Here is a 9,472-nt window from a genome sequence, read left to right on the forward strand (position 1 = left end):
AACTGCCAACCGGTAATCCTTTACCTGAAAATATTAATCCAAAAACATATTATTAGCCTATATAACCCCATAACTACATAAGCTAAAGGAGCTCACAGACTTAAATATATATTTTCATACTTAAAACACCATGTTTGAAGTGAGTTAAAATCAATCCAGCATTGAAACTAGCATTAGAGCTAGTCGAATTTCCAATAATATAATTTTGACCCGTTAATGACTAACTGAACTTCTAAGATATGGATCAAGTAATACATAAGTAGGCCAAATAATTTCTTAAAACATACCTTATAAGTATATATTAAATAGACAGTCTTAAAATCGGTTTAAAACTATTTACATATTGTATCCCACAAGTTTCAATTTATATAATAATAAAATCGGGAGGATGGTAGCTTCCGAAGTTGTTCCTTTTGCTTATGATGTTGCACTCATTTTATTGTGATGCACGTGTACGAAGCTTTGTTTAAAACAAAAATTGAATGATAAATTATTTAGGTGGTAGCCGGACTTCAGCATTCATTTATCTATTTTATATTTATTATTATGAATAAGTATTTAATACGAACACTAAATAATTTCACTTTATATTTATTTATATAATCACAAATTTGAGAGGAGTTAGCATTTTTTAGTTGGTTTTTATTTTATCTAATTTTGTTTTTTACTTTTGGCCCCAACATTTTTCATAGTTTACTAATATATCATAAAATATTTTTTAGTTTTAACCCCTAACATACGAACACTCATATATAAGTTCACTTTATATTTATATAATTATAAATTTGAGAGGAGTTGGCATTAAAGGTGGTGTATTGAGCTTCTTAATTTGTACTTTATTTTATATGATTTTTTTTTGTTTTATACTTTTGGCCTCAACATTTTTTATAATTTATTTTATATGTCACAAAATATTATTTAGTTTTAACCCCTAACATTTTTTTACTTTTAACTTTGGTCTCCTATACTTTTCATCTTTTACAACGTTTTTGTTTAACATTCCGGTCTAAATTTAACGAGTTAACACGCTGCAACGCGTGCGTGGTTCATCGTTTTTATGTCCATTTTTTTCGTTTTAACGGTCTCGTCGTGACGCGTATATGTTACGTTGACTTGGTAATTATACATATATATATATATATATATATTACGCTTCAGTCTAATTTTTGTGTGTTAATCAACATTTTTAACGTCTGTTTTTTGTTCGGTTTTTTTAATGGTTAATGAAAGTTACTCGCCGCTGGTGAGTGGAAGGTGACTGAAGGCAGTGATGGTGGTAACTTCATGCTTTCGAGTTGAGTGGATGTGTAAATTCACGGTTTTATAACCCCGCCGCAACGCGGGGGTGTTTATACTAGTTAGTTATAAAACTAACCTCACACACGATTCATATGGTAACCCTCAAGTTTGATTAATTACGCAATTAACCCCAAAACATTTTTATATGGTAACCCTCAAGTTTCATTAAGTTAGAAAACAACCCCACATGTTTTTAATATGGTACGAACAAATACCGTAATGAACCGACCCGATACTAACCAAGTTCCCGCCACGTCCCCGCCGCAACGTGCAGGTTTAAAGCAACTAGTTAACCTTAAAAATGGATATATAAAGCATTTAACTCACCTGGATCACTTGAAATCTAGTTCCTGGATTCTTGTACGCTCCTTGTCGACTTCCTAAAAGTTAAACATTCATTAGTGTGCATCTTGTGTACAAATGCATACTTATTAACCACTTGGTTAATTTCACTACTCTAACATCCATACACACTTCATATATGTTAGTTAAGTATTGGGATTTAAGCCTAATGTTCTTCAAACACTTTTCACAATCCAGAAGACAACATTTTCTCTCTCAAATTCTACCCACATTTCAGATTCATATAAAATACATACTCTGTAAAAAATCATACTTAGGCATATCTTATGAAAAAAGAAGCATATTCATGATATTCACATTTTAATTCATACTTGCCGAAAGCAATATTTTACCTCACTCAAAGGTTAATTCAATCTTACTTCAACCACCATGTTAATGCATACATCCTCCTAAGTTGCGTTATTCAAAGATTTAGATTATTAATCTAACATTAACGTTTTTGTAATCATGGTTAACTTTAAATGGACAAGATATTATATGCATTCTAAAAAAATATATGTTTTGACGTGTTACCCAATCCATTCGATCCCCCATCTTGACATCTTTAATATAAAGGTATGTAATCTTATTACCTGTTCATGAATCTTCTCCTCGAGCCTTTTCAAAATGATGGCCGCAATATCCCGAGTTACCTGCAAAATCAAACATTCAAATTACGAAGTTACACATGTCAAATGAAACTACAAAAACAAAATTAGGCATTAGCAAACGTAGGAGTGTAGGACTACTTACTTGCAAAAAGAATTCACCATCTTGCAGCTTTTGTACGCCACCAAGCCTTATAAGATCAGCAGCATTATCCTAGAAAAGGATTTCCATAAAATGTCATTTCATAAAGTATGAATCATGATGGCACTATTAATATTATTCTAATAAGTTGTGACCTTACCTCATTATCAGCGAGACCGTATAATGCAAATGCAGCACAGTGTTGCAGGTTAAAATTTGTAGACTCAAGAAGTTTCAACAATGGAGGTATGCCACCACCATGCCCAATAACAGCTTGGTTGTGAGTATGCTGTTGAATACACAAGCCATCTAAATATTTTACTTTTGATCAATTTACAAATTTGGTTTTTTTATTAAAATACTGGCAATTGATTTTTTTCCTGAACATATATATAACTTTCAACATATAATCCAAACAGAAAAACTAGATCCTTAACACGTCAAGTTTAAGAATATGAAATAATAGACAATTTGAGTACCATAGCCAATCTTCCTAAGGTGAACGCTGACATTTCCCTTAATTGAGCATCTGGTGACTGCAACATCTCGATTAGCGGACCAACAGCACCCCTTTGAACTATATGAACCTGCAAAAATAATTATTAGGGTTGGTAATAACAAAATAGAGAAACAACTATAAAGTAATTATCATTTCTATCAACCTTGCAATCTATATCGGTAGCAGCAAATTGTCCAAGCAATAAAGCAGCTTCACGTTGGCTCTCTTAACAGGTTGAGCTGTTAAAAAAAGACAAGAATTTTAGAATGCTTAAAAAGTATAAAATTTAATCACGCAAAGAGAGTAGTTTCATGGGTTCGTTTAAATGGACTATAAAATATTCAAGTACCTAATACTTCACAATTTACTACTTTAGCTGATACAGTTAAATTAATAAGCAAACAGTTTCATATATAACAGTTTAATGTTTTAATCTAAATAAACCACTTTCATTTAATAATTGAACAAAGATCAAATGCACGATGAGCTATTGTTTACTGCATATATAGTTTGCATTATTACAGTAATCCAAGCAAAACCAGTAAAGTTCCCTTTTGAATAATTGACTTCATAGTTAGTTAATGCCATTTTTTATAATTTAAATAATATATGAAGTAAACAAAATATCATATACCTAAGCAACTCAATTACGGGTTGTAACGCTCCAGCAAGAAGAACAACCTTCTTTATGTTGGGAGACGAGTGAACAAGATTCCCAATTAAACCAACCTGAAAATCATTTAAAATCTTATAACTTAAGATAACAGTGAGAATTGATCATTCATGAAATAAGAACTTACTGCTTCATAGTGTATCGCAGCATCTTCAGACCGGAGCAATAATATAAGAGTAGGCAAAGCATTACAGTCCACTATCTGCAGATTGTAAGAGAACTTTAAAGTTAAAAAAACATAGCCATTAATCCCCAAAAACACGTTCTGTTAACCTGAGTTTTGTTTTCCTCATTTTCGAAAGCTAGTGTTCGCAGGGCCTTCGTAGCAGCTCTATGCACCTTAGCATCAACAACTTCAAGCAATTCAACAAGAAGAGGGATTCCGCCTTCAACCCTGAACATGAAAATGTGATGTCAGTTGTCAAACAAACTACACAAGTTGTAAACTTGTATGGTAGTTGGTGTTACCTAACACGGGTCTTGATGCTGCTATTCTCATGAGCAAGGTTTGTGATTGCATCTGCTGCTTTTCTTATTACACCGTTGAGTGCTTGAGAGTTCTCGCCATCTTTGTGTCTCTTAAGTAGAGAAACAAGATGAGGTAAAGCTCCAGCATCAACAATGAGTTGTTGATGCTCAGGCTGTCAACAAAAGTGTAAAAGTAAGGGACTGCATTTTAACTAAATCTTGTGATACATAAACCCAACTGAGCCCGTGGACTAAACACGATTAAACTTCTAATATTAATAATCTAATATACATTTAACAAAAGGAGTTTCAAGAGTATCTCTTTAGTAATGATGTGTAATGATTACAATCATGAAGCGTTAACTTTAGAATAATTTCTCTTGATATTTGTTTCACATACTCGCAAGCTAAACCGTCACTAGATGGAAAATTAACTTCTTGAAGTAGTAAATAAGAGATCTTTTATGTTTGAAAATCAAACATATACAAAGATATGGATGTTATGAAGTTATAAAGACAGTATAAGAGCTTAGACTACTAATTATTGTACTGTGAATCAGCTAGTGTTTTCTGGCAACTCTAATGATTTGATATATAAACTTATAGAACTGAGCAGGACACGGTATGAAACCACACGATCAAAGTACCTTTATAGCAAGAAGTGCAAGGGTAGAAGCACTTATCTTCTCCACCTTGTGCTCATACGGCCTAGGCTCTGCAACTTCTTTCCACTGTGGAGCTTGAAGATGTCGAACAAGCGCTGGAACAGCCCCAGATTCAACAATTAAATCCACATTTTCCTCTGCAATCATACAAAAAATATCATATCGAAACTTCAGCCACTAGCCTTGTAAACAAACCATACAAACACGAACAGGGCTTGTTTGTGTTGGTTCTATCAACTTTAACAGAACATATACATATACAAACACAAACACAAACAAACTTATTTTCTTGTCCGTGTTCGTTCGTGAAGAAATTGAATGTGTTCGTGACTTCGTCTTCGTTCGTTGATATTCTAAACGAACGGGTCACGAAAAATACACGAACATAAATGAACATAATCAAACACACACGAACATAAACGAATGCCTACTAAAAGTAAACGTATTCCCAAATTAAAGTCTAAAGTGCAACTACCATTGAATACAGCATCTAAGAAGTAAACAAAGATATATAATAAAGGCTTTCAAATATGAAACACAAATTGATTTTAAATTATAATAAATATTTGAATAAATATTTAATTGAACTTAAGAAAGAACATAAATAATCGAATTAATATTAAAATTGAATTAATATTTAAATGAACATAAATAAACAAATTAATATTAATAAATTACGCCCTGCTTGCGGTGCGCGCATATAATGTACATATGTGTGAACCCTCGGGTGGGCAAAAGTAAAATTGCACTAATTTTGACGTTATTTTACTAATCTCGTGAAAATAACGTTAAAAGTGGCGGAAGGTTAATCAGGCATCATGTGGTGGCGTTGATAGCCGAAAGACAAGGGCACATGCACCGATCAGCCGGTGTCCCGATGATTGAGTGCTATGTGCCTTATGTCCAAGGCTTGATGCAAAACTACTATCGAGCCGGGGGTCTCACCGGAAGCAGCCTCTCTATCCCTATGGGATAGAGGTAAGGCTGTCTACATCTTACCCTCCTCAGACCCTACCATAGCATTGCTATTGGTGGGATATACTGAGTACGATGATGATGATGATGATGAATATTAATAAATTATAAAAAAAGGTTTGAAATAATATTTAATTGAACATAGATAAACGAACGTTTAATAGGACATAAACGAACATTCACGAACGTATACATGTGTTGATGTTAATAAACTAACATGAATAATCATAGATGAACATAAAAAATCGAATTAATATTCAAATTGAATTAATATTTAAATGAACATAAATAACCGAATTAATATTTAAGTAATAAAAAAAAGGTTTAAATTAATATCTAAATGAACATAACGAACGATACATGTGTTAATGTTAATAAACTAATTAACATAAACGGAATTGTTACTGAATGTAATCATACATTCACACCGGTAAATATTCTACACAATGAAATGAATTCAATCATCCAAATAACAAATTCACCGTCATAGGAAAACCTAATCAACAACAAATAGCAGGAAAATAATAACGTGACGTCGAAGAAATGTAATAAAACGTAGCTAGATTGATTGATACCGTTTACGGCTAGCTCCTTGAGGATATGAATAGAACGCTTGAGTAACGCACGATCTGCTTCGAGCGATGGAAACGTGGAGGAGTTGAGGATTTGAACCTGAGCGCGAACTTTAGAGAATAGATGTTGTTGAGCGAATGATAACATCTTCTTATGATTTGCGATGATGAGCTCTTCGTCTTCAAGCTTTCGTTCACAGGTTGTTCATGGCGGTTATGGTTATGGTTATGGTTCTCCATGATTTTAGAGAGCGTTGAATTTAGAATAGAATAGAATTTGGTATTTTGAATAAATTAGGTGAGTATTTATATCAGCAGCTGCCTTTTTGGCGTCCAGGGTGTCGTCTAGTCTATAGGTGTAACCGAGTAATACCAATATACCATTTGTATTGTGTAGTCATAACTCATAATCTTGGTGTATGGGTGGGCAAAAAACGGTTTGGAACCGTCAGAACCGAGGAACCGAAATCGAACCGGTGCCTCAGAACCGCTAATTAGGTGTCAAACGTGTCGGGTTGGTGGGTTGACGGGTTGATGAGTTTCGGGTTGGCGGGTTAGCGTGTTGAAATTCTTCAACCCTAACCCAACCCATATATTTATTCGTGTCGTGTCGGGTCGACCCATTTAGATTCGTGTCATGTTCGGGTTGTGTTTCGGGGTCAACCCATTTTACTTTCATATACGTATACGGGTAATACTTATTAACTTAGTAATAAATTAAACAATTAATTTCTCTTAATTATATAAAACTTGTTAATAATTTGTGATAAATCTAATTGTTTTTGTGTATTTATCTCTCATTCTCAATTAACATAATTAGGTTCACATATTTAGCCTAAGATAAGAACAAACAACCGAAATAACCATAGAATAGATAGTTAAACTTAATAATGTAAAAATGTTTGAAGTAAAAAGTAGATAAAAGTAGTGTAAAAAAAGTTTACTTTTAAAAAATTGATGTATGAAAAATTAAAAATCTAAGTATTTAACTTTAAAATTTAACACTTATTATCTCTATAATCAAAATATTAACTTCTCTAAAGTTGTTAAACGAGTTAACAGGTCAACCCACTTTTTAACGGGTCGGGTTCGGGTTGACCTGTTTTTTAAACGTGTCGGGTTCGGGTTGACCTGTTTAAGAAAACGGGTCATGTCGGCCGACCCAAAACCTATATTTTTTCGTGTCGGGTTCGTGTTGGGTTTCGGGTCGTGTCAGGAGTTGACACCCCTACCGCTAATGTGTGTACCGGTTCGGGTCTCGGTTCTCAGAATTTGCATTAAACGGTTCCCGGTTCGGTTCCGGGTAAAACCGGCGGTTCTAGACTTTGAACCGAAGAATCGGAATATTCAAAACGTTTTAAATAAATTTACCAATCCCAAATTTACATAGGGTAACTTATTAACCGCCATCCATTCAATCATTTTTTAATTCAAATCTTCTTTATTTACGTTCAAGAACTAGCAACCATGATCAATTATGATTTAAGCTATTAAGGTAATTTAATATAAAATGATATGATCTTCCATTAATATATCGCTGCTGATGATTTATTTAACTTTAACACTTAGTTTTAATAAAAAATATAACGGATGTGAATGTTGTAATCTAAATTAGTTTTACCGAGAAAGAAGACATACAAATGTATAAACTTGTTTTATAATTTGCAAAGTTTGCATAACTCATTAGATAAATAAATTATCGAATCGGTTCTAGCCAGAACCGATTAGCGAGAACCGGCTTTAGCGGTTCTGGAACCGAACCGGTTTACTATCATAGGTTCCGGTTCCGGTTCTATTTTTCACTCATTTTCGGTTCCGGTTCGGTTCTCGCGGTTCTGAACCGTTGCACAGCCCTACCTTGGTGGGACGTGATGTGACACAGGTTAGTCACGTTAGTAAGGCTGCGTTATGATTAGGGGAGTAAGACCACCCGTGGAGGCAAGTTATGGAGGGCGTTTTAGCCCATAACACCCCAGGCACATCGTCCCCTCGGCGTTTTGGGTGTCTAAAATGTGGCCGGCGTTATGTGTATAACGTGATGGGTGGCTCACTAATTAAAAAAAAACATTTTTAACCCCCAAACTGGCGCCATATGACGCATAACGCCCAAGGGGTGGAAAGTTATGACTACACCCTCTTTTTGCAAAAAACCATAACTCCGATATGTGCATAACGTCTGGTGGTGGAAAGTTATGACTACACATGGTCTAAAGGGTGTATTTGTATTAAGCCCTGCAACGCCTCCTTTTCAAATCATTACACAATTATTGTTTTTTTAATTCTTTTATAATTTTTTTTAAGAAAAAAAATGTGGAGGAAAAAATATGATTGGTTGGTGATGGGGGTGGAAGGAGACACTATGCACATAACACCTACATCTCCGGGGGAGGGGGGGGGAGGGTGCTATGGGGCACCCTAACGTCCAACTACACACGGTTTCAGTTTTAACTTAAAACAAATCAAAAGCGGAAATTTCGATTATTAAGTTTTTAAAAGCCATTGGTTTTATCTTTGGTTTTTTTGGTTTAGTCATTTGTGCATGAAATTTAATTTTTTGGACGGAAAAAAAATTGGTCTAAATAATGAGTTTATGTCTAAATCATTTTGTTAATTAATAACTAGTTTGACTATTACACATATGAGTTAAATTATTTGGGTTACATATTTATTGTATTTTTTTAGATTACTTAAAATATAAAAGATAGAAAATGAAGATCTATAAATTAAGCTTGGTTTGGTTTTTTCAGCTTTTATTGCATGAAAAACAAAACCAAACCACACCAAAAGTTTGTTTTACGAAAAGATAAAGTCAAACCTTTAGTTTTTGTTCAGATTTGGTTTTTTCGGTTTCATATCGTTTTTATTTCCTTACACAACCCTAGTTCAAAGTTAAGTTTTACTGGTTAATTTTTTTTATTTGTTTGAAATACCATGTTTCAAACTGTTATAGCAACTAGCACAAACTGCCATCCTTCAATTTGTTTTGCAATATGCTAAAATGTTTCAATATCCATATAAGTTAAAAAAAATTACTATTATTAGCTTGTGAATATTAAGTTTGTGAGCCACATACATGGTTCAAGGTTAACTATTTAATGTTGTGCTATATTCGGTCTCATTTGCTTTGGCACGTTGGTTATGGTTAGAGGATAACTCCATAGGCTAGAGAAATTCCAAAATGAGTGTGTTAAGATCTGTATATGTTTTTTTTTTCACAACAGAAATGACA

General features: G+C 33.7%; 1 pseudogene across 1 annotated transcript; it reads right to left on the reverse strand.

The window, feature by feature from the left end:
• Positions 1 to 2,149: 2,149 nt before the first annotated feature.
• LOC143600947 (uncharacterized) lies at positions 2,150 to 6,465 on the reverse strand (annotated as a pseudogene). The gene is made up of 10 exons (XR_013147570.1): positions 6,247 to 6,465; positions 4,679 to 4,833; positions 4,032 to 4,204; positions 3,691 to 3,957; positions 3,525 to 3,619; positions 3,054 to 3,129; positions 2,871 to 2,978; positions 2,552 to 2,680; positions 2,395 to 2,463; positions 2,150 to 2,294 (listed from the first exon to the last, which is right to left on the reverse strand). The product of XR_013147570.1 is annotated as an uncharacterized LOC143600947 (transcript).
• Positions 6,466 to 9,472: the final 3,007 nt, after the last annotated feature.

This window comes from Bidens hawaiensis, unplaced genomic scaffold (genome assembly GCF_021521415.1).
Source record: "Bidens hawaiensis isolate Kalapana, Puna unplaced genomic scaffold, B.hawaiensis_p1.1 tig00055093_1, whole genome shotgun sequence".
Classification (NCBI taxonomy): domain Eukaryota; kingdom Viridiplantae; phylum Streptophyta; class Magnoliopsida; order Asterales; family Asteraceae; genus Bidens; species Bidens hawaiensis.